General features: G+C 44.5%; 1 pseudogene; it reads left to right on the forward strand.

Annotated features, from left to right (window-relative positions):
* Positions 18029 to 18982, forward strand: LOC100511083 (annotated as a pseudogene).

The following is a 22899-nucleotide window of genomic DNA, read 5'->3' on the forward strand; positions in this document are numbered from 1 at the left end:
GCAGTAAGAATAAGAACTAAAATTCTCTTCTAGCGTGGCTGCTGAAACTTGGCCTCTGTACACTGGTACCGAACTGAATCTTGCAGTCAGAGTTTTAGGGGAAGCAGACAAGAAGAGCTTTATCACTCATCAGGCAAAGGGAGCTGCAGTGGGCGAAGGCCCTCAAAATGATGGGGGCGGGGGTGGGGGGAGGAGGGTGCGAGGAGTCGAATAGTCAAGGGCTGCGGGAAGGATCTGGGTGCCTGCAGGTCCACATTCCTTCAGTCCAGAGATCTTTCGCTGTCGAATGGTTTCGATAAGAGCTTCTCTTGTTTTCGAGGCGGTTCCTGGATGGTGACCTTCTCTCTGGAATGAAGAATGCTTCATCCAGCAGTGAACATCTTCCATTTGGTGGCGGTTTTAGTTCCGCCGAAGAGGTCAAAGGTGTTGTTCTGTGTATCTTTGAGGAGAAACCAGGACCCTGCCCCAGGCGGCCCTGTGGTTTCCTGACTGTCCCTCCCTGGTCTCTGCATCTCCTCCCTTCCCTGCTCAGCACCTGTTTGAATCTGCCCTTGGAACTCAGGGAAGCTGAATGAAGCCTTTTCCCTACAGACAGGAAACAGGGGACACGGAAAGGATTTTATGCGCAGGAGCCCCAGGGTTGCTGCTGGCTTTCAATACTAAGACAAAATATGACTGAGTGGATTCTAAAAAGTAGTACTGTGTTTTGCCACAGAGTCGGTTATGTTAGAAGCTGATAAAGAGATTTACCCAAAGAGCAGTGAAATCAGAATTGGAAGATACATTTTAGATCATCTGGCTCCATCTCCTCTAAAAACATGGACAGTGAACTTTTTTGGGGTACAATGTATTATTTTATTTGTGTCAGCCCCTCCCACTAACTCTTAGAAACCGCTCCTCTGTTTTCTGTTCCTATAATTTATAAGAATATTAAAAAATGGAGTCACATAGTGTATAACATTCTTATTCTGGCTTTTTTCATTTAGCATAATGCATTTGAGATTCATCATGTTATTGTATTATCAGTTTTTCTTTTTTTAAAATTGCCAGCAAAGATGATGAAAACTGCTGTCAATATTTATGTACAGATTTTTGTGTGAAAATAGGTTTTCATTTCACTTTGGTAAACACCTATCTGTGGGATTGCTCTGATGTTTGAAAGTATGCATTTTAACTTTATAAGAGATTGCTGAACTGTTTTTTTAAAGTGATAGTACCTACCATTTTGCATTTCCACCAGCAAGGTAAGAGAGTTGTGGTTGCTGTGTGTTCTCATCAACTCTGGGTATTGTTAGTTTTTTTAAATTTTTTCCTTCTTCTTCAGCCATTCCAATAGGTCTATAGTAGTATTGAAACTGATAGTATTAACAGCCTGAACCTAGCCAGAACTCAGATTGGGACTTGAACCCACGGTTTTAAATTAGAATCACTCACCCTGTGTCTGGACTCACTGAGGTTCAGGTTCTTCATCTCTCCACGCAGAAGGAATCAGCCAGAGACAAGGTGATAGGCAAGAAACAGGTTTATTAAGATAGGATGCTTGGGAGAGATGCAAGCTCTGTCCAGAGGATCCGGTGGGCTACAGTTTTATCATCCAAGGGGAGTGGGGGTTGGAACAGCCTGCCTCTTCCTTTCTGGGAGTAGTAGCTCCTCCTTAGTATCCGGTGAGGTGTGTACTCAAATCCGTAGAAGGGTGGTCCTCAAACTCTTGCCCTTGGTCTGAAGATGAATGCTGGCCTCATCCCACCCCCCACCCAGCAACCTGAAGCAATTCTCAAGGCTCCACTAAGGAAGCAAACCTGCCTTGTTCTGATGGCTTTTTTGAGCAATTTATTTACTTACAGCGACCTCCCAATGTCCCCTAAGTTTCCCTCTTTATGGTCCTTTATCGGGACTTCTACAACTACCTGTCCCTACTCCATCCCATTATGGTTTCGATTTGCATCTACTTAATGATCAATACTGGTAAGAGTCTTTTCTCGTGATTTTTATTTGGTTGGTATGTTTTCTTTGGTGAAATGTCTGCTCAAGTCTTTTGCCTAGGTGTTCCTATGATCCTTTATCCTGGTGGCACAGTGGATTAAGCATCCAGCATTGTCACTGCTGTGGCTCAGGTTGCTGCTGTGGCACAGGTTCAGTCCCTGGCCGGGGAACTTCACATGCCTGGGCAGGACCGGAACAAAATCTTTTGTCTATTTCAGTTTGCAGGTGTACAGCAAAGTGCTTCAGTTATATGTATACATATATCCATTCTTTTACAGATTCTTTTCCCATATAGGTTATTACAGAATATTGAGTAGAGTTCCCTGTGCTGTACAGTAGGTCCTTGTTAATTATCTTTTTTTTTTTTTTTTGCTTTTTAAGGCCACACCCACGGCATATGGAGGTTTCCAGGCTAGGGGTCCATTAGGAGCTGTAGCCGCCCGGCCTACACCACAGCCACAGCAACGCAGGCTCCGAGCCACATCTGAGACCTACGCCACAGCTTATGGCAACGCTGGATCCTTAACCCTCTGAGCAAGGCCAGGGATGGAACTCTCATCCTCATGGTTACTAGTCCGGTTTGTTACCACTGAGCCACAATAGGAGCTTTTAAGGGCTCATCAGACCTTTTCTGATAATCTGCCTGTTTTAAAGTCAGCTGATCAGTAATCTTTTTTTTTTTTGTCTTTTTGCCATTTCTTGGGCCGCTCCCGCGGCACATGGAGGTTCCTAGGCTAGGGGTCGATTGGAGCTATAGCCACCGGCCTACGCCAGAGCCACAGCAATGCGGGATCCGAGCCGCGTCTGCGACCTACTCCACAGTTCATGGCAACGCTGGATCGTTAACCCACTGAGCAAGGGCAGGAATCGAACCCACAACCTCATGGTTCCTAGTCAGATTCATTAACCACTGTACCATGACGGGAACTCCTGATCAGTAATCTTAATTGCACCTGCAAAAATCCTTAGGGGCTTAGGACAAAATATATATCTTTTTTTTTCAGGAAACAATTCAACCTATAGCAACCTCAGTGTATCACAGACTTGAAACTCTTCTAGCTTTTTTTGTGTTTAAGGGGTAGGGATTAATTTACTTGACCCAGGGTTTTCCTCAGCCTGGGCCCCACTTTTGATGTTAGGTGTTCATTGTTGCCCCTTTCCAGCAACAGACTGTGATTATTTTTTATCAGATGCTTGTTAGCCTGGTGGTGAGAGCAGAGGAGGGGTCATATTTTCTGTTCTGAGCACGCCTTAGTATTAGATAGGCTCTCTGCCTGGGTCTTGAGGATGGGGTCTTTTAGGGATCCTAGCCCGTACCCCCTCAGCTAGAGGAGATCTCTCATGGCCTCTGTCTAGCGTGTGTTCCTGCCCCTTTCCCCAGGGATACGTGTTTGTTCTCTTCCCTTCCCTCAGCAGCAGTGGATTTGCACCTGCGCCCTAGACATAAAGCCTCATGCTTCCTCTATGAAATAGTGGTATAATAAGAACAGCAACTCTACAAGGATGCTTTATGATAAAATTGTATGATTTACTATAAAGCACCCTAGTAGTAGTTAATAGATTGTTGCGTATCATACTTGACTCAGCAGTTTTTTCTCCCCATCTTCATGTTATCTGCAAGGCGGAGTTCCTCCCTTGTCCATCTGCATCTTTGTCATTACAAGTGCTGATTACAAGTCCTGACCCCAAGGATACTCATAAACAATTTTCAGAAAGACAAAAATTGTCTTCCTGAATATCCTTTTTGGTCTAAATGCTTTTCGGCATCGTGTAATTTGAGGTGAACTTTCCAGAAAGCCCTTCATGTTGGCACGTGGAATATGGCAGAGTGCCCCCAGAGCAAAATTTTATCTGTAGGATAGTTGCATAGTGCAATGAAAATAGGGAAAATCTACATTACAGTTTAGAGTAGAGGTCATAAATTGGAAGGTGAATTGCAAGACTAGAGGCTATTAAAATTGACACCTGGAGTTCTCTGTGGCACAGCAGGTTAAGGAGCTGGACTTGTCACTGCAGCAGCTTGGGTTGCTGCTATGGGGAGGGTTCGATCCCTGGTCCAGGAATTTGTACATGCTGCGGGTACAAGCAAAATAATAATAATAATAATTATCATACCACCCATAGGCAAAGTAGGTGGGTTACACCTCATGTTATTTTAAAAAAGGCTGTGAACATCTTGAGGATTTCATGGCAAATTTAGGTGAAATGTATGTTCAGGGAGTAATATGGGAGCACACCGGGAGAAGGGGACATTCCGATGGTGACGCGCAGGGTATTATTACCCACGCATGTGCCCTGGCTTAGAAAGTTTGTGCCCCAGCATTTCTAGCGCCGGGATTTGAGCAAAAACAAGATGAATGTGCTTTTCATCTCTTCTCAGTGTGCTATCCGTGTGTGTGGAAAGGGAGCAGAAAGAAAACCAGGGAGGAGAAAGGTGGGTGTACGGGGAAGGACACTCTTTTCTGACATCTGCGATGCAGAGGTTTAAGTGATCCACCCCTCGATTCACTAATTCCGCAGTGGAAAAGGAGGTTAATCATTTTAGGGTAATTAATAGGCGCATCGAACCTTTTGTTCACATGTATACAAATCATTAACAGAGCAAAGAACCAGCTGGAGGCAGGTGATTTTTCACCTCCTCCAGAGAATTCTTTGGTGATGAATATTTTTCAGATTGTTTTGTCTTTTTGTCTTTTCTAGGGCCGCTCCCTCGGCACATGGAAGTTCCCAGGCGAGGGGTCGAATTGAAGCTGTAGCCGCCGGCCTACACCAGAGCCACAGCAACGTGGGATCTGAGCCGTTTCTGCGACCTACCCCACAGCTCATGGCAACGCCAGATCGTTAACCCACTGAGCAAGGGCAGGGACCGAACCTGCAACCTCATGGTTCCTAGTTGGAGTCGTTAACCACTGTGCCACGATGGGAACTCCTATTTTTCAGATTTTCAAGCTGCATTTTTTTTTTTTTTACTAAAAAAAGTCCATGGGAGTGAGTTCTAACACCCCTTTTAGAGACCTCTGCTGTTATGGTAGCAGCCTGTCTCAAGCGATCTATTGCTTGGACTAGATGGATCTGCTTATTCTTCAGACTCATTTCAAGTCTTATCTGCCTACTTCAGCAGTCAGTTTTTCCCTCTACTATGTCTGTTTTCTATTTCCCCAGACACCGATAGGCTGTGGCCAGGATTGACCGGCCAGGCTAGGTCCTTTACCTTTTCTCATACTGGATTCAATTCCCCACGACTGGGTCGCCTTTTGGGAGAGATGTCATTGGCCCCAAATTTGGGTCCTCTTTAGTTTTTCAAATGCTGCTGCTGGTCTTCAGGTTTGGAACCAAGCGAGCTTCCCTATGGAATATTTGAATGCTTTGGGAAAAACCCACATTCAGCGGGCTTACAAAGTCCCATAAATGAAAGCCAGTCGTTGTAAAGGACCTTTCTTTCTGTCCTCGTTTCTTTCCATTCTTCCTTTGTTTTAACCAGCACTAAGTGTCCACTATGTGCTAAATTCAGTAACCATTCAGATTCAAGGAGTAAATACTCTTCAAGCTTGGTTAAACTGAAACAGAGAAGGGTAGAAGAATATCAGAAGAAAACAAAAGCAGGAGTTCCCATTCCATGGATTGAGAAAAAATTATTTAGCACTGTTAAATGAACTGGGTTATTAAAACCTCACATATAGATTTAAAAATGTGTGCCAGATGTTATTCATTCAGTCTGCAGACTGCACTTTGTGAATAGAGATTCACATACTATGTGGTCTAGATAGCTCTCTCCATGAACTTGTGGCCTAAATGATGGAGCTCCCTGTCTCCTCTCTGATTAAGCTAAATACAGTCTTGCTGTGGTAAATAATGAAGTGTAAATCTTCCTTCCACAGCGCCCTGGTGATTGCACTTGATAAGCAGATCCCTATGTATAAGATTGAATTATTTATTTGGTCTAAAGCTTTCTTTTTAGCTTATTCTTCTATTCCCTGATCGATACTCAGTATGCATCATACTGCATACTCTCACTTTATGTTTTATTTTTTGGCCATGCCCCCCACACGTGGAACTTCCTGGGCCAGGGATTGAACCCACACCACAGCCATAAGCCAAGCTGCTGCAGTGACAACACTGGATCCCACAAGAGAACCCTTGCATACTCTTATTTGAGGCTGTGTATAAGTATTTCCTGACTCGGTGCCTTTGCTTGTGCTGTTCCTGCTTCTAGTAATGAATTCTTTTTATTTTATTTAAAAAATTTTTTTTAGGGCTGCACCTATGACATATGGAGGTTCCCAGGCTAGGGGTCGAATCGGAGCTACAGCTGCCGGCCTACACCACAGACACAACAACACCAGATTCAAGCTGCGTCTGTGACCTATACCACAGCTCGAGGCAACGCGATCTTTTAACCCACGAGTGAGGCCAGGGATTGAACCCACATCTTCATGGATACTAGTCGGGTTCTTTTTTTTTTTTTGTCTTTTTGCCTTTTTCTTGAGCCGCTCCTGCGGCATATGGAGTTTCTCAGGCTAGGGGTCCAATTGGAGCCATAGCCACCGGCCTACACCACAGCTCACAGCAACGCTGGATTCTTAACCCACTGAGCAAGGGCAGGGATCAAACCCACAACCTCATGGTTCCTAGTTGGATTTGTTAACCACTGCACCATGACGGGAACTCCACTAGTTGGGTTCTTAGCCCATTGAGCCACAACAGGAACCCCCGTAGTAATGCATTCTTCCTTTCACATTTTTGTGTATAGAAATTTGACCCACCTTTCATTTCAACTTCACCCATAAAATTCCTCCAAGATCTTTTTGTAGAGCCACTTAATATTAACTTCTCTTTCAGACCCTAGCAATCTTGAGAACATAAATCATATTTTAATCACCTTTGTGTCCTTTTCCAGCTCTTAATACATCAATTAGCTTATAGTAGGTGCTTAGAATATTGGATAAATGGATGAAAATAGCAGCTAACACTTACTGCTGACTTACTACATGAAGGTTGCTGGCTGGGTCTGGAGTAGGGTGGCAAAAGCAGGGTAGGTCGTGGTCTCTAGCGTTATGTACTCCTCTGTTTGTGCTGTTGTATGTAACTACCCTTAAAATAAGATTTCTTTTTTGTCTTCAAATACACCAAAAAATAACATTCAACTCTGTATTCTTTCCAAGGAGTGGAGGAGGGTGACAGGTGGATTGTGAAACTTTGCAAGGTAGCTACTATAAGAGGAACAATGCTTATTCAGGTGTAGTTCTGGTTTCTTTGTTGTATTTCCAGTGTGACATGGTAAGACGTTAAAGACTTGCATGGTGTGGGATTGACGTTAGTTGCGGGCAATTTTTATGCGGACAGTGAGTTTCTAGTACTTCAGATAAGAAGGCTTGAGTGTGGTCTGAGAAGCAAAGCAGAATCATAGAGTTAGGGTGAGCACAATGTCTGAAACACGGTGAGGGCTTAGTAAATATTTGTTAGAAAGAGGGGAGAATGGAACCAAGCCAAGGCAACTAGCCCGTGTCTGAATAAACAGAAGCTCCTGAGTAAGAGCCAGACCAAAATGAAGTCAACAGACATGAACCCACATTGGAGACTCATGAGGCAAATGAGACACGACTTATATTATTTTATTAACAATACTATAGCAACTTAATGTGTTTTCTCCTTGCACCAGGCACCTCACGTATATCCACACATTCGTTATTTAGAGGAGCCCTTAATTAATTATAGTTAACTTACAATTACTTTATGGATGAGAGGAGTGAAGATTCGGAGAGAAACGAAGTTTGCCGAAGCTCACGGAGCTAGCAAATGGCAAATGCGGTGCCCTGACCTCTATAGAATGAGGCTTCTCTAAATCATTCAGGATGGTACTCCCTAGATGACAGAAATGCCCATCACCCCAAGCCGCATCCCCTCAACTGACCTTTTTCCGCTCCGCTGAAGAGGAAAGTTCCTATTTCTCTTCCCATCCCTCCGCAAGCATGTGTGCCAAGGTCTCTTTCTAGTTTTCTGCCGCAGGCGTCTTTCCCAGACCGTGGAAGTACAGTCAGGTTCTCACCGGCTCAGCCCAGAGCTGCAAGGCAGCAGTCCTCCCCCAGAGGAAGATGAGAGTTGGTTGGAAAAAATGCAGCATGTTTCCGCCCCTCCGATGGACAATTCCGAGGTGCTTTCTACGTGGCTTCTCAGAAGTCCCCTGGCGTCACTGAGTTCTCTTTGACCCAGAAGCACACAGCCACGCATCCCTCATTTTCCTCCTCTCCTGTTTCATTCCCTCCTTCCTCATCCCTGCTCCTGACGTCATCAGTGCCCGGCAGCTTGTTTCAGACCCTGCTTTCAGAGGAATCCCCGTCTACACACTGGTTAGTTAATCAGGCCGGTTCGCTAAAGCAAGGTCATACACCTTAGGGTATCCGAAAGGACCACTAGGCATCTGAAACTGTTAAGCCCTCGTATCTTCGCTTGAGAATTATACCTTGTATGACAGGAAAGGTGTGTATGTGTGGTTAAACCCACCTTTTGATGTTTCGGTAAAGTCATGTGGATCTTTCTCCTTTTCTCATCTGTGTCCCTGTAATGGGGACACATGGGGTTGATTTCTAGGAGGTGCTGATTATTTAAGAAAAAAAAAAAAAAAAGGAGGAAATAAAGGCTGTTCTGTGTGGGGCAACTAACTTCAAGCACCGGATTTTCGATCGCTGCGTGGGTCATACACGTTGATGGCCACGAGGGGGCAGCCTCGCACCGGTTCTCGGGGAGCCTGCCGGCGACCGCGGCGGCGGCGGCGGCTGCTTTCCCCCTCTTGTGCGCGCTAAGTCAAACTCCGCAGTTTTGTGGAACTGGATTGATTTTTTTTTTTTCCTTTTTCTTTATGAAGGACTCGAGGTAGGGACCAGGGTTCCTCTGCAGCACATCACAGGAAGCGCGCGCCTTCGCATCTCACCTCTGAGGGCCTTTTGATTACAGCGAAGAGGCACCGACTCCAAACATGCTGCGTCCAAGGACGCCGGAGTCGCCTCCCTTCCTTTGTTGTGTTCAAGTACTGTCAAAGCACTGTGTGTGGGAGAGAAGAAAGCACCGAGCTCCTCCCGAAAGGCCTGGAGTGGACTGCTCCTTTGGAAAAATTCTCCCTTTGTCCCGTGGCTTTAAGTAGCCTCTCCAAGGAAGACGACTGTCAATCTGATGCCTCCTTTCTGAACATCCTCCTGGAATCCCAGATTTGTGTATTTCCGTATCCACTTACCTAGCTGGTATCTCACAACCGTACCTACGAGGCATCTTGGATTCGACCAGAAAGAACTATTCCTAACCCCCACATTTGCCTCGCTCCTATGGCCCATGTTTCTCAACCCGGTATCAGCACCACCACTCAGCGAGTTGCTCAAGCCCCAAACCCACCAATGAGGCTTCCTCCGTCTCTCTTTTCACCTCCTCCCACGTTTAATCCGTTCATATGCGAGTTCTCCTGACGCTCCCTCCATCTCCACTGACACCTCTGCTCTGGTCTCTTTCCTGGTCACTAGCTGCTACCTTCTTATTGGACTCTACTCTCCCCTCAGCCCCTTTAATCCAGTCTCCATATACATGCCAGGATGCTTTTTTATTTTATTTTTTTGTCTTTTTGCTATTTCTTTGGGGCCGCTCCCACGGCATATGGAAGTTCCCAGGCTGGGGGTCGAATCGGAGCTGTAGCCACCGGCCTACACCAGAGCCACAGCAACGCGGGATCTGAGCCGCGTCTGCAACCTACACCAGAGCTCACGGCAACGCCGGATCGTTAACCCACTGAGCAAGGGCAGGGACCGAACCTGCAACCTCATGGTTCCTAGTCGGATTCGTTAACCACTGTGCCACGACGGGAACTCCCAGGATGCTCTTTTAAAGAGAATTTAGATCACTCCTCTGCCTAAAAATCCTCTAGTTGCCCTTGTACTAAAATTCATATACCCTGTCGTGGATATGCAACGTCCTGTCCCCCTCACCCCCGCCCCCCGCGCCCCATGGCCTGCTGCCCCTGCCTCATCTCATACCCCTCTCCTCACTTTTGTTTCTTTTCGGTGTTGTCAAGCAGCCTTGGGCCTTGGCACTAATTTTTCTCTCCTGCTTATATGCATTCCTCTCTGGTCTTTACGGGGATGGGTCTCTGGGTCCTTCGAGTGTCAGCTGAAACGTTAGCTTTTGGGGAGAGCTCCTCTGGTTCTTCCAGCTACAGTAGTCGCCCAGTCACTCTTATGTCCCTCTGTTTCAATCCTCTGTCAGCACTGAATCTGGATGCGTTTTCTTGCTGATTTATGTGTTGGTTGATTGTCTGTCTTCTGCCACTAGAATATAAGCTCCAGGAGGGGTAGGACATATCTGCTTTGGACACCCAGCCTCATCCTGATGACTGACAAGGCATGACTCGTGAAAGATGCTCAGCAAATGTTTGCTGAGTAAAGAAATGATTCGTCAGGTGGAACCAGCACACCTGACCCTGCCGGGGTGGGGGGTGGGGGGCTGGAGGGTTCTTTAGTGTTCTTTGTGTTGATCGTAGGTGAGTCATTGCCTCTCTCTGAGCATCATATTCCAGATAATCATATTATGTGATCTTTTTATTCTGATCCACTTAGAAACTTCTGAGTGGAAAACCCACTTGTCTGAAAGTTGTTATCATCCTTAAAACTGGTGAAAAACACTGAGACTTTAATGGTTCCTATCCATTCATTTTCAGGTACAGGATCAAAGCTTAGAGTTGCCAGGGTTTTTGAAGTCTCCGATGCAGCTACGTCCATGTCATGTGACAGAGACCGAACTTACTCTCTCAAGATGGTGATTCTGGGAGTTCCCGTTGTGGCTCAGCAGAAATGAATCCAACTAGTATCCATGAGGTCGCGGGTTTGATTCTTGGCTTCACTCAGTGGGTTAGGGATCCAGCACTGCTGTGAGCTGTGGTATAGATCGCAGATGCAGCTTGGCTCCTGTGTTGCTGTGGCTGTGGTATAGGCCAGGAGCCATAGGTCCAATTCGACCCCTAGCCTGGGAACTTCCATATGCCGTGGGTGTGGCCCTAAGGGGAAAAAAAAAAGGTGGTGGTTCTCTGAGTGGGAGAGGAGGTCAGGCTGCCTTTTCTCTAAGCCTTTGGTTGGTTAGTGGTACCTGGTTTGAAATTCAGGCCTTCCTATTTCAGAAACAATTTAAGCACAGCATTTCCATTCTGTCTGATTGTATTTTAGGTGTTGTCTAAATGAGGCAACAATTATAGACCCACATGCTTTAGGATGCTAAAGTACTCTTCACAGCTAGCCAGGAAAGGTCACCAAATAAACACTTTGACGTCTGCTAAGAAGGGAGATTAGCGGGAGCCTTGACTCTGTGTTCGCCCAGATCGTAGGAAGTGGGAACGTTCTTATTCCCTTTCAATTCCTTTGTTGCTCAGGGATTCTGATCCGCTACTGAGCTTTAATTTCTTGAAAAGCCGTTTCATCAGCCCTGTTGACTGGGTGCTAAGATTCCCTCCTTCCCCCCTCCCCTACATTTGGGTCAGCCTGTACCAAAGGAGAAGGTTATCTGGGCTGTTAAACCTTTGACTTGGTGTCTTTTGAAGAACGCATTTTGCATTTTGTTATGTCAGGATTGTAATTAGATCCGTTAATTAAGGGAAGAATGAACTTTTCCCAAACTCTGGACCTCTTTGAATTTTTGATAAGCTGGCTTAGGTTGCTGCTGACCTTTGCTAAGGGCTATGCCAGTGCTCATTAATTGGCACATTTTAATGAGGAGAGTTGATGAATGTGCTGGCCTTGACAATAAATAAAAGCTGGCTCCCACTCCAGGCCTTGCCACCTTTGGCTGCTTCAAAGTGTGTGGCGTTTCTTGACTAGTGACCATTACACTCGGGACACTCAGCTGACATTCTGTCTTTCTGGGCGAGGGAGGGCCTCCTTACCCAGACACTGATCTGAATGACTCCTCATCCACGGCTAGTTTCCTTCTTGTGATAATCTTATTAGACCTGTTTTCGAGAGGGTGAAAACTGAGGCATAAGGAGAGCAGCAACTTTCCTAGGGACAGGTAACTAGTCGGTAATAAAGATGATAATGATAATAATGATAATAACTACTATTTACTTGTGTTCTTTTTTTTTTTTTTTGCCTTTTCTAGGGCCGCTTCCGCAGCATATAGAGGTTCCCAGGCTAAGGGTCTAATCGGAGCTGCAGCTGTGAGCTGTAGCCACCAGCCTACACCAGAGCCACAGCAACGCCAGATCCGAGCCGCGTCTGCAACCTACACCACAGCTCACGGCAACGCCGGATTGTCAACCCACTGAGCAAGGGCAGGGATCGAACCCACAACCTCATGGTTCCTAGTTAACCACTGCACCACAACAGAACTCCTACTTGTGTTGTTATTATGTGCTAGGCACTGTCCCGAGCTCTTTACGTGTGTCATGTCATTTGATACTCATAACAGCCCTATAAGATAAGCACAGTTTTTTCCCCCATTGTACAGCAGGGAACAGGAGACAGAGAGAGAGAGAGTAATTTGTCCAAAGTCACACAGCTTACAAATGGCAGAATCAGGATTTAAACCTAGGCAACAGGGTGCTAGAAGCAAGACTCTCAACCATACTCGGTGGTGGTAGGCCAGATTTCCAACTAAGATTTCCATTTTATTTTGTTCTGCTTATTAATTTTTTATTGAAATATAGTTGATTTACAATGTAATGTTAATTTCTGCTGTACAGCAAAGTGATTCAGTTATATGTATATATTCATTCTTTTTTCAAAATATTCTTTTCCATGATGGTTTATCACAGGACCTTGAGTACAGTTCTCTGTGCTCTATGAAGGCTTTTGTTTATCCCCTCCGTGTATAATAGCTTACCTCTGCTAACCCCCCTCAACCTCCCGGTCCATCCCTCCTCCAGCCCCCTCTCCCTTGGAAACCACAAGTCTGTTCTCCTTGTCTGTGAGTCTGTTTCTGTTTTGTAAATAGGTTCACTTGGGCCTTATATTAGTTTCCATGTATAAGTGATACCATGTGGGATTTGTCTTTCTCTTTCTGACTGACTTCACTCAGTATGAGAATTTCTGCTTGTATCCATGTTGCCGCGAATGACATTATTTTGTTCTTTTTTATGGTTGAGTAATATTCCATTTTGTATATATATAAAACGCATCTTCTTTATCCATTCATCTGTTGATGGGCATTTGGGTTGTTTCCATGTTTTGGCCATTGTGAATAGTGCTGCTGTGGACACAGGGGTGCATCTGTCTTTTAAAATTATAGTTTTGCCTTCATATATGGAAAACAGTACAGAAGTTCCTCCGAAAACCAAGGATCCAGCTTTGGTCCACTTTAAAGGCTCTTCTCTTTCTTCTTTGTGTTTTTGCCTCATTAAGTTAGATATATTAGGGTCTGTGTGTTTCTGTGTCTGAACTTGTATTGTTTCAATTCTGTAGGCCTGATTAATTATTCTAGAGTTATAACAACATCTAGAATATTCTCAGGTGATTCCAGGCATCTAGAGTACAAAGAAGAATAAAATTCAGATTTACACACACACACACACACACACACGAAGATTTCTCTCCTTTTCGCCTTTTCAAATCTGAGTCTCCACTGACCCTTGGAAAAAACATAGTGAGTTGTGACACTCTGGAATATAATTAGAGGTATAATATTTAACATGTACAACTGAATGTTGAAAAACTTACACAGTGATCCAAGTTTTAGATGTAAATTTTGGCTTTATAGTTATACTCACTGTGACCCTTTGGATTATAGCGAGTGAGAGGGTATCTTTGGGCAGGTTAACAGGAGAATAGAATAAGCCTCGGGGAAGTCGTATGTAACTCTTCAGTGCCTCTTTTAAAGGTCCTGCAAAATTCTAGTACTTTTAGTCATTGTAAGATATAATACTGACATCCCTTTGCCCCTGGCTTAAATGCTTACAATCCTTCTAATAATCCATAGGTGCAATACCGCCCCCCCCAAATTACTAAATGCTCAATAGTGTAACACACACACCAGGAGCTCCCATTGTGGCTCAGTGAGTTAAGAACCTGACTAGCATCCATAAGGATGTGGATTCAATCCTTGGCCTTGCTCATTGGGTTAACGATCTGGCATTGCTGTTAGCTCAAGTGTTGGTCGCAGATGTGGCTCGGATCCTCGTTGCTATGGCTGTGGCCTAGGCCTGCGGCTACAGCTCCAGTTAGACCCCTAGCCTGGGAACCTCCATATGCCGCAAGTGCAGCCCTAAGAAAAAAGAAAAAAAAATACACACCAGCATTCACAATTGCCACAAACTTCCCCCCTCTTTTTTGCTAAAAATATCCTCTTTTAACAAAATGTCACTGCTTTTAGAATTTCTCTCTCTGAACATTGCTCTAAGTGACTTCTTAAACGTATTTTCCCCCCATTTTTTCCCTTCACTATTGGTGAAGATAATTCGACATCACTAATAGCTGATTCACTTGGAGAAACGCTGTTCACGTTTCATCCCCATGTTCTCTTGTGCCTGTTTGTGGGAGAAGCACTGAGGCAGAGAGAACGTTGGTGTCTTGTCTGGCTATTACTTAGCAAATACTTAGTTAAAGGATACCGATGAGAATCTCAAAAGAAATTCCTATTTGAACACATGCCCTATGATCTGCTAATGTGGTGGAAGCCTGTTTTACGTTTAGAACCATGGACATGGACTGTCGTATCTGGATGGGGGTTCGTATCACAGACCCAGAGATGGAAAAATAGAGGCAGATCTGGAACTCAGGTGTCTTGAGTTTTTGCTTAAAAATATATCCTGAGCTCAGGGAAAAAGGTTATTATAACTGGGATTGTAGGAGCAGTGAAATAAAAATTCTCTTCTAGCAGCCGTGGCGTTGCTCTTTTTTTTGGGGGGGGGACAGATGGGAGAGCAAACCATTTGATTATAAAAGCGAGAAAAGAGTGCTGAGATTGTGGAGGGGAGATCTAAGAAGGTTTGACAATGAGGCTGTATCTGCGTGGAGCCTTGGAAAATGGATTAGATTTCTGTTTCTAGATCTGTGTTTCCTACTCCATCAAAGACCTTTTCTCCTTCTTGCTAAAATGTGAATGAAAAGAGGGCAACACACCCTCAGGAATCCAGGGTGTTAAGACCTTCTTGGTGTTCTGTTTGCTTCTGAGCTCCTGCTGAAGTGTGAAGGAAGAAGGGCATTTCATTTTCTACAAATCTCGAAAAGAGCAGAGCCGCACGTGTGTTAGAAATGAAATAAAACAAAAACAAAATCCAGCAAATCTGTGACTGCCTCACTCCAATCCTGGATACCGACTAAATTCGCAGATGGGTAATATGAAGCTCTGCAAGGTTTGCAAGGAGCTGGACTGGTTTCCCGGGGAGTTTTCAGATGTAAACGCGGGAGGGGAGGGTCGTAAAGCCACACAGTCAGAACATGGCAGTCCTGTCTTCCAAGACAAGAACCAGAACTTTTCAGAGTGCTGAGTCAAGAGGTAAAGGCCGAGAGTTCCCTTGTGGCACAGAGGTTTAAGGATCTAGCATTGTCACTGCAGTTCAGGTCTCTGCTGTGGCACGGGTTAGATTCCTGTCCTGGAAACTTCCATATGCTGCAGGAATGGCCAAAAAAAAAAAAAAAAAAAGAGGTAAGGGCCAACTTTTCAAGTATTGAAATGATGCCTATGAAGTGCCTATTAAATTTTGTTTATTAATCATTTTTTTTTCTTTTTATGGCTGTACCTTCGGCATATGGAAGTTCCCAGGCTAGGGGTCGAATCTCGGCCTACACCACAGCCACAGCAACACCAAATCTGAACTGCATCTGTGACCTACATAGCAGCTTGTGGCAACACTGGATGCTTAACCCACTGAGTGAGGCTAGGGATGAACCTGCATCCTCATTGGTACTATGTCGGGTTCTTAACTCACTGAGCCACAGTGGGGACTCCTGTTAAGGTTTATTAAAAACAGATAAAAAGCCTCATGCTCCCTGTTCATGTGTTCTCCTTCAGATTCCTCTCCAGAAGCACATAGACCTACGACCCCTTTTTGGTCCTAGTCAGCATTTCAACTGAATTAATATGGGTGACATATATGGCGTTATCTCTTGAAAAATACATGTTGTTCCTTGGCATTTGGTGGGGGCCATGGCTTAGTTCAAATTCTTCCAGCTGTGACTCAGACTTGAAGTTGGGGGTAGTTTATTTGGAAAATCACATCAGGAAGCAGGAATGAGGGAGTGGGAAGAAAGAGACAGTGAACAAGGAATAGCCACTGCAAGTGTTTATCAAAGTCACCGCTCTGGAGGATGGGGGTTCAATTCTGTGTGAACCCCTGAGAAAATGACACAATGCCTCTCAGAATTTTTCACCTGAAAGGAGGGTTGCTGGAGTAGTTATTCCCAGATCGCATCCCCATGGTTGAAGGTTGCTCCCGTGATCTAGCATGAATTCTGCAAGAAGGAAGAATGTAATTTTTTTTTTTTTTGGTCTTTTTGCCTTTTCTAGGGCTGCTCCTGCAGCATATGGAGTTCCCAGGCTAGGGGTCCAATCGGAGCTGTAGCTGCCGGCCTACGCCACAACCACAGCAGTGAGCCGAGTCTGTGACCCACACCACAGCTCACGGCAACGCCGGATCCCTAACCCACTGAGCGAGGCCAGGGATCAAACCTGCAACCTCATGGTCCCTAGTCGGATTCATTAACCACTGAGCCACAATGGGAACTCCCGGGAAGAATGTAATATTAACAAATAAATTATCAGGGAATGTGAGATTGGTTCTAAGTTTGGGGCTGTTAGAAAAAAGAGAGTTTTGGAGTTCCTGCTGCGGTGCAGTGGGTTAATGATGCAGCTTTCTCTGAGGCAGCATGGTTTCGATCCCCACCCAGTGCAGTGGGTTAAGGATCTGACACTGCTGCAGCGGTGGTGTGGGCCACAGCTGCGGCTCAGATTCTTTCCCTGTCCCAGAAACTTACATGTGCCGTGGGGTAGGGTGAAAAGAAAAAAAGAGTTGTTTCTCTCTGTCTCTCTGTCTGTCTCTTTCTCTCCCTCTCTGAGCACCGGTGCTTTCTCCCCACATGTATCTTCTCTTCTAATAAACACCTTAAAAAAAAAAGCTGCTATAAACATTCATGTACAAATCTTTTGATTAAGTATCTAGGCGTGGAATGGCTCGGTCAGGTGATGGGTGAATGTTTAACATCTTAAGATACTGCCAGAGTGTTTTCCAAAGTAGTGGTACCATCCCTCACGCCCCTCAGCAGGGCATGCGTGTTCCACTTGTTCGCATCTCACCAACACTTGACTCTGTCATTCTAGCTGTGCACATGGGTGCGTAGTATATCTCCCTGTGGTTTTATTTGCACTTCTCTGAAATCTAATTATGTTGAGCATCTTTTCAGATGCTTACTGGTCACCTGTTTATCTTCTTTGGTGGAGCCTTTGATCAGTATCTGGACCATTGTTTTTTCATTTGACCCTAATGTGTTGTTTGTTTTCTTCTTATGGAATTCTTTATATATCCTGATTAAAAATTCTTTATCTAGGCTTCCCATAGTGGCTTATTGGAAAACGAATCTGACTAGCATCCATGAGGATGCAGGTTTGATCCCTGGCCTCGTTCAGTGGGTTGAGGATCCAGCGTTGCCGTAAGCTGTGGTGTAGGTCGCAAACACGGCTTGGATCTGGCGTTGCTGTGGCTGTGGCTGTGGCATAGGCCGGCAGCTACAGATTTGACCCCTAGGCTGGGAACCTCCATGTGCTGTGAGTTCGGCCCTAAAAGACCAAAAAAAAAAAAAAATCCTTTGTCTAATATATGTATTGTAAGTATTTTATCATAGTCTGTTGTTTGCCTTCCATTTTCTTTATCTTTTTCTTTTTTATCTTTTTGTCTTTTTAGGGCCGTACCCACTGCATGTGGAGGTTCCCAGGGTAGGGGTCTAATCGGAACTACAGCTGCCAGCCTACACCACAGCCACAGCACACACGATCCGAGGCACGCCTTCGACCTACACCACAGCTCATGGCAACGCTGGATCCTTAACCCACTGATCGAGGCCAGGGATTGAACCCACAATCTCATAGTTCCTAGTCGGATTCGTTAGCCACCGAGCCATGACGGGAACTCCGCCTTTCCATTTTCTTAATGTGTTTGGAAGAGTGAAAGTTTTAATTCTGATAAAGTTTGATTTATTGATTTTTTAATAGTTCATGATTTTGTTTCCTATATTAGATATCTTATCCTAACTCAGGGCCATTATGATTTTTTTTTCTGTTTTCTTTTGAAGTTTTATAGGTTGGCATTTCGGTTTATAGTCCATTTCAATTTAGTTTTTCTATATCCTTACACTAAACAGAGAAAAAAGGAACAAACTATTGATACATGTAATAACATGGATGAATCCTAAAATCATTTATGTTGAATTCTATAAGCCAGTCCGAAAAAGAGTACGTACTATATGACTTCATTTCTAGAAGATTCTAGAAAATGGAAACAAATATAATAAAAAAGTCTCCTCTTTCATCTCAGAGGAGGCCAAGGGGCAACTTTCTTCAGACTTCTCACATTCCAGTTTATCCGACATGAGCTGCCTCCAACATATTGCTCAAGTTCAACCCCAACAAGACTGAAGTCGTGTGTACCTGAGATGCCTCAGTGGGGAAATTGCTGCCACATCTGCCCCGGCCACCGAGATCTGTCCTCTGAGTGTCTCCGAAAAACCTTGGTGGTATCATCACCATGGCAACCAGTGCCTGGAAGGGCCTAAGGATTACAGTGGACTTGCCCATTTAGGACAGACAGGCCCATCTTGTTGAGTGGGTACCTTCTACCTCTGCTCTGGCCATCAAAGCCATCAAGGAACCGTCCAGAGAGAGAAAGAATCAGAAAAACATTAAACCAGAGGAACATCACTGTCAAAGAGACGGTCAACTTTGCCCAACAGATGTGGCACAGATCTTCAGCCAGAGAACTCCCTGGAAGCATTCCAGGAATCCTAAGGACTGCCCGGAGTGTGGCTGTGGTGTTGGTCATAGATGACATCCCAGTGGTGCAGTCGAAGGCCCAGCTAACTGGGAACTACTAAGGAAACTATTTCAGTAAGGGATCATTGGGAAACCAGTAAAAAATAGCCCCCAAGCCACAAAAGCTCCCCCATCCTGCCAGTACAAGAGCAAACAAAAAAAAGATTAAGTGGTTGTCTAGGGACAGAGAGAGTAGGTTACAAACAGGCCTAGGAAGCTACTGGGCTTCATGGAATTGTTTGTCATGCTGGCTGTGACGATGCTTACATGGGCGTATGCATATGTTAAGTGTCAAGTTGTATCCCTTAAAATATGCACTTTATTGTATCAGTCAACACCTTGATAATTCTATAAAAATTCATCTGTTAATTAAATGGAAATAATTTTTCCTCTGAGGAGCCTTGTAAATGAGGTGCCCCAAACAACTTCTCAGTCAGAACCAAGTATTAATTTTCCTCAATCACCTTTAACTTGAGAGAATTTCTTTTTAAAAAGACTGTTACATGGAGTTCCCATTGTGGCGCAGTGGTTAACAAATCTGACTAGGAACCATGAGGTTACAGGTTCGATCCTGGCCTTGCTCAGTGGGTTAAGGACCCGGTGTTGCCGTGAGCTGTGGTGAAGGTTGCAGACGCGGCTCGGATCCCGAGTTGCTGTGGCTATGGGTAGGCTGCTGGGTACAGCTCCGATTGGACCCCTAACCTGGGAACCTCCATATTCAGCGGGAGCGGCCCAAGAAATGGCAAAAAGACATAAATAAATAAATAAAAAGACTGTTACATTTTATCAATCTGCTTTTCCTGGTGTGGTCAATTGTTCTTAGACACGGAAAGAGCACAGTGAACTATTTTATGGTCTCACTGCCATGTGCTGTTCTTGGTGAAATTGGTGTCTTATCTTTTACCTCTGCAATTAGCTGAAGCTGGCAACTTCAAGAATAAATCCTGCACTCAAACATGTTGGCACTTAACCCCGCACCATCTGAGGGCAGCAGCTAAAATCCACATCTTTCCCTTAGAGCGGATACTTCATTTGGAATGGTCAGAAACATGTGAATCCTGAGGTCAGGTGCAATCAACACCTGTTCAAAAAGAGGGCCAATCTCTGAAAACTAGGATTTGACATCCTAAAAGAATCAAAACTCATCTGCTTCTCAGAATGAGCCTAATATCCAGCTAAATAGAATGCCAGATCAGAATACAGCTGGATGACCTTAAGCATACCACCGGATCTCTTGGGCCTCAGTTATTTCTTGTTTGAAATATTGTTTTGTTGAGCTGAATAATTTTTAATGGTGTTTCCTATAATGCACTTCTAGAATTGGTTGTTAGAAGCCATTTTGTGGCTCACCCTTCACCTACCAAATGCAGCTGTATTTTTCCTCCAAATGTTAAATATTTAATCAACTCTAGGTGAAACCCAAATGTAATTCATTAAGCAACTTGGTGTTGAGTCAAATGCAACGGACATGAAAAATGTCTTTTCATTAGTGTCCATTGGCTTCGTTGGTTCAAGAATTCTGGCCAATGGAATGAAGAGCAAAGCTATCCTCTGCTCGAACTAACCGAATGTATGTGAGTAAAAATAAAATAAAATAAAAACCAGGAGGGTTTCCAGTTGCCTTTTACTAATTGTGATGTATTGATTTTCTATGTTACATTAGTGTCTACGAGGCTCTCCTCTGGCTAATCCAAAAGAAGAATGACGTTAATGAAAATTTTTATTTCAAAGTGTGCATCAACATAAGGGTGGGAGAAAGGCACACACGCTGTGTATGTGAATGCATGCAGAATGTGGGGAAGAAGACACATACGATGCATTTTTTTGTAAAGGGGAAGTGGTGGAAACCACGACCGAAAGAACCCATTGTATGTGGTCTTATTTTACTTTTGTCTCTTGTCTATGGTTCTTAAATAATTTAACCTCTCAAAAAATAACCTTACTAAACTTAATAATAACTGCATGCTTCAAATAATAAGGATTTGGCTTTACTAGATTTCTGTGAGTCAGAATTAGGCCAAAAAACTTTCAACAGTTTAGATGTGAATTAAGCACACATTCGCACGGAGTTAGCGAAGCTGAAATCAGCAGAAGGAAGGAAGGGAGGCATGATGTGTTGTCAAAGCCGGTCCTGGGTACCGGGCACGTCACTGGCCGTTTATGTCTATAATCAGTTTCTAGTGGTTTAGAGGACAGGGTTGCCCTTATGTTGACATCCTAAAATTCAGTGGCCATGCATGGGCTCAGTTAAGTGGGAGGAAGCTCAGCATTGAATGTGACGCTAGCACTGGCCTCTGGCCTTGAGCCCTCCGAGGAGGGGCCCTGTCTTTCTCTGTACTGCCTTACGTTCCTCTTTAATTTCTTGGAGCAGGGGCACACTCCAGCCCCTGGTTCAGATCTGGCCTGCCGCCTGTTTTTGTAGGGACCCTGAGCTAAGAATGGGATTTTACATTCTTATTTATATTATTTATGTATGCGGAACGTCCCAAGCCAGGGATCAAACCCGAGCCACAGCAGTGGCAACACTGCATTCTTATCTGCTAAGTCACCAGGGAGGTCTGGATTTTACATTTTTAAAGAGTTGGGAAAAAAAAAAAATTAGGAGTTCCTGGTGGCTCTGTGGGCGAAGGATCCGATCCGGTATTGTCACTGCTGTGGCTCAGGTTCTGTCCCTGGCGCAGGAGTTTTGGCATGCCACAAGCACAGCCACATAAATAAATAAATAAATAAAAGAACAGGATTTCATGACACATGAAAATTATATTGAATTAGAATTTCTGTGTATATAAGTAAAGTTCTATTGGAATGCAACCACGCTTATTCATTTACGTATTGATGGCAGCTTTTGTGCTACAGTGTCAGGAGTTAAATGGTTGTGATGAGACAGCGTGGCCCACAAAGCTGCAGTGGTTGTTCTCTGGCCCTTCACAGAAAACGTTGGCAGATTTCTGTCCCAGATCGTGGCGGAGATGTCGCCAAAGGCTGGTAGCACGGAAAGAGAAGTGCAACACGTAGTGATTTAAGCTGTGGTATATCCTTAGGTCCTTTGCTCAGTTTGGCTTCCTGCCTTTTTCCGGGACTGTGTCACTATGGCCAAACTCCAGATGAACTGAACTGGGCCCTTAGCCTGCAGGAAGGAGATGATTTTTCCTTTTCTCATGGGTTTCGCCCAAGTCCTTTTTTTTTTGTTGTTGTTGTTGCCCCCAAAGGATCTCTTTTGAGATGGCTGACAGTTACACTACCGTTTTACTTCTAAATCTGCTCTCACCCCAGGGGGTGTGATCTGGACCTGGGATCCTTCCAAGACAATTACACAATAAACTCAAATATCAGTATAGTCCCCAGATTCTGGCTTATGCAACTCTGTGATCTAGATTAGACTATGTGCAATTTTTAAAAAAAGTTTTACTAAGGTAGAGTTGATTTACAAGGTTGTGATAATTTCTGTTGTACAACAAAGTGATTCAGTCATACATACACACACATCCATTCTCTTTCAGATTCTTTTCCCACATAGACGACTATGTGCAGTTTGGCACCACATATTTTTCAGTCTCTCTAAAAAAAGAGATCAGGAGTTCCTGTCGTGGCGCAGTGGTTAACGAATCCAACTAGGAACCATGAGGTTGTGGGTTCGATCCCTGGCCTTGATCAGTGGGTTAAGGATCAGGTGTTGCTGTAAGCTGTGGTGTAGGTCGCAGATGCTGCTTGGATCCCGTGTTGCTGTGGCTCCGGCAGCTACATCTCTGATTAGACCCCTAGTCTGGGAACCTCCATATGCCACGGGTGCGGCCCTAGAAAAGACAAAACATACACACACACACACACACACACACACACACACACACACACAAAGAGAGAGAGAGAAAGAGAGATCAATAATCTTGGGATATGTTTCACTCAGAGTTGAACTTAATCAGAATATTCATCTGA

This window comes from Sus scrofa, chromosome 6, assembly GCF_000003025.6.
Source record: "Sus scrofa isolate TJ Tabasco breed Duroc chromosome 6, Sscrofa11.1, whole genome shotgun sequence".
Lineage (NCBI taxonomy): Eukaryota > Metazoa > Chordata > Mammalia > Artiodactyla > Suidae > Sus > Sus scrofa.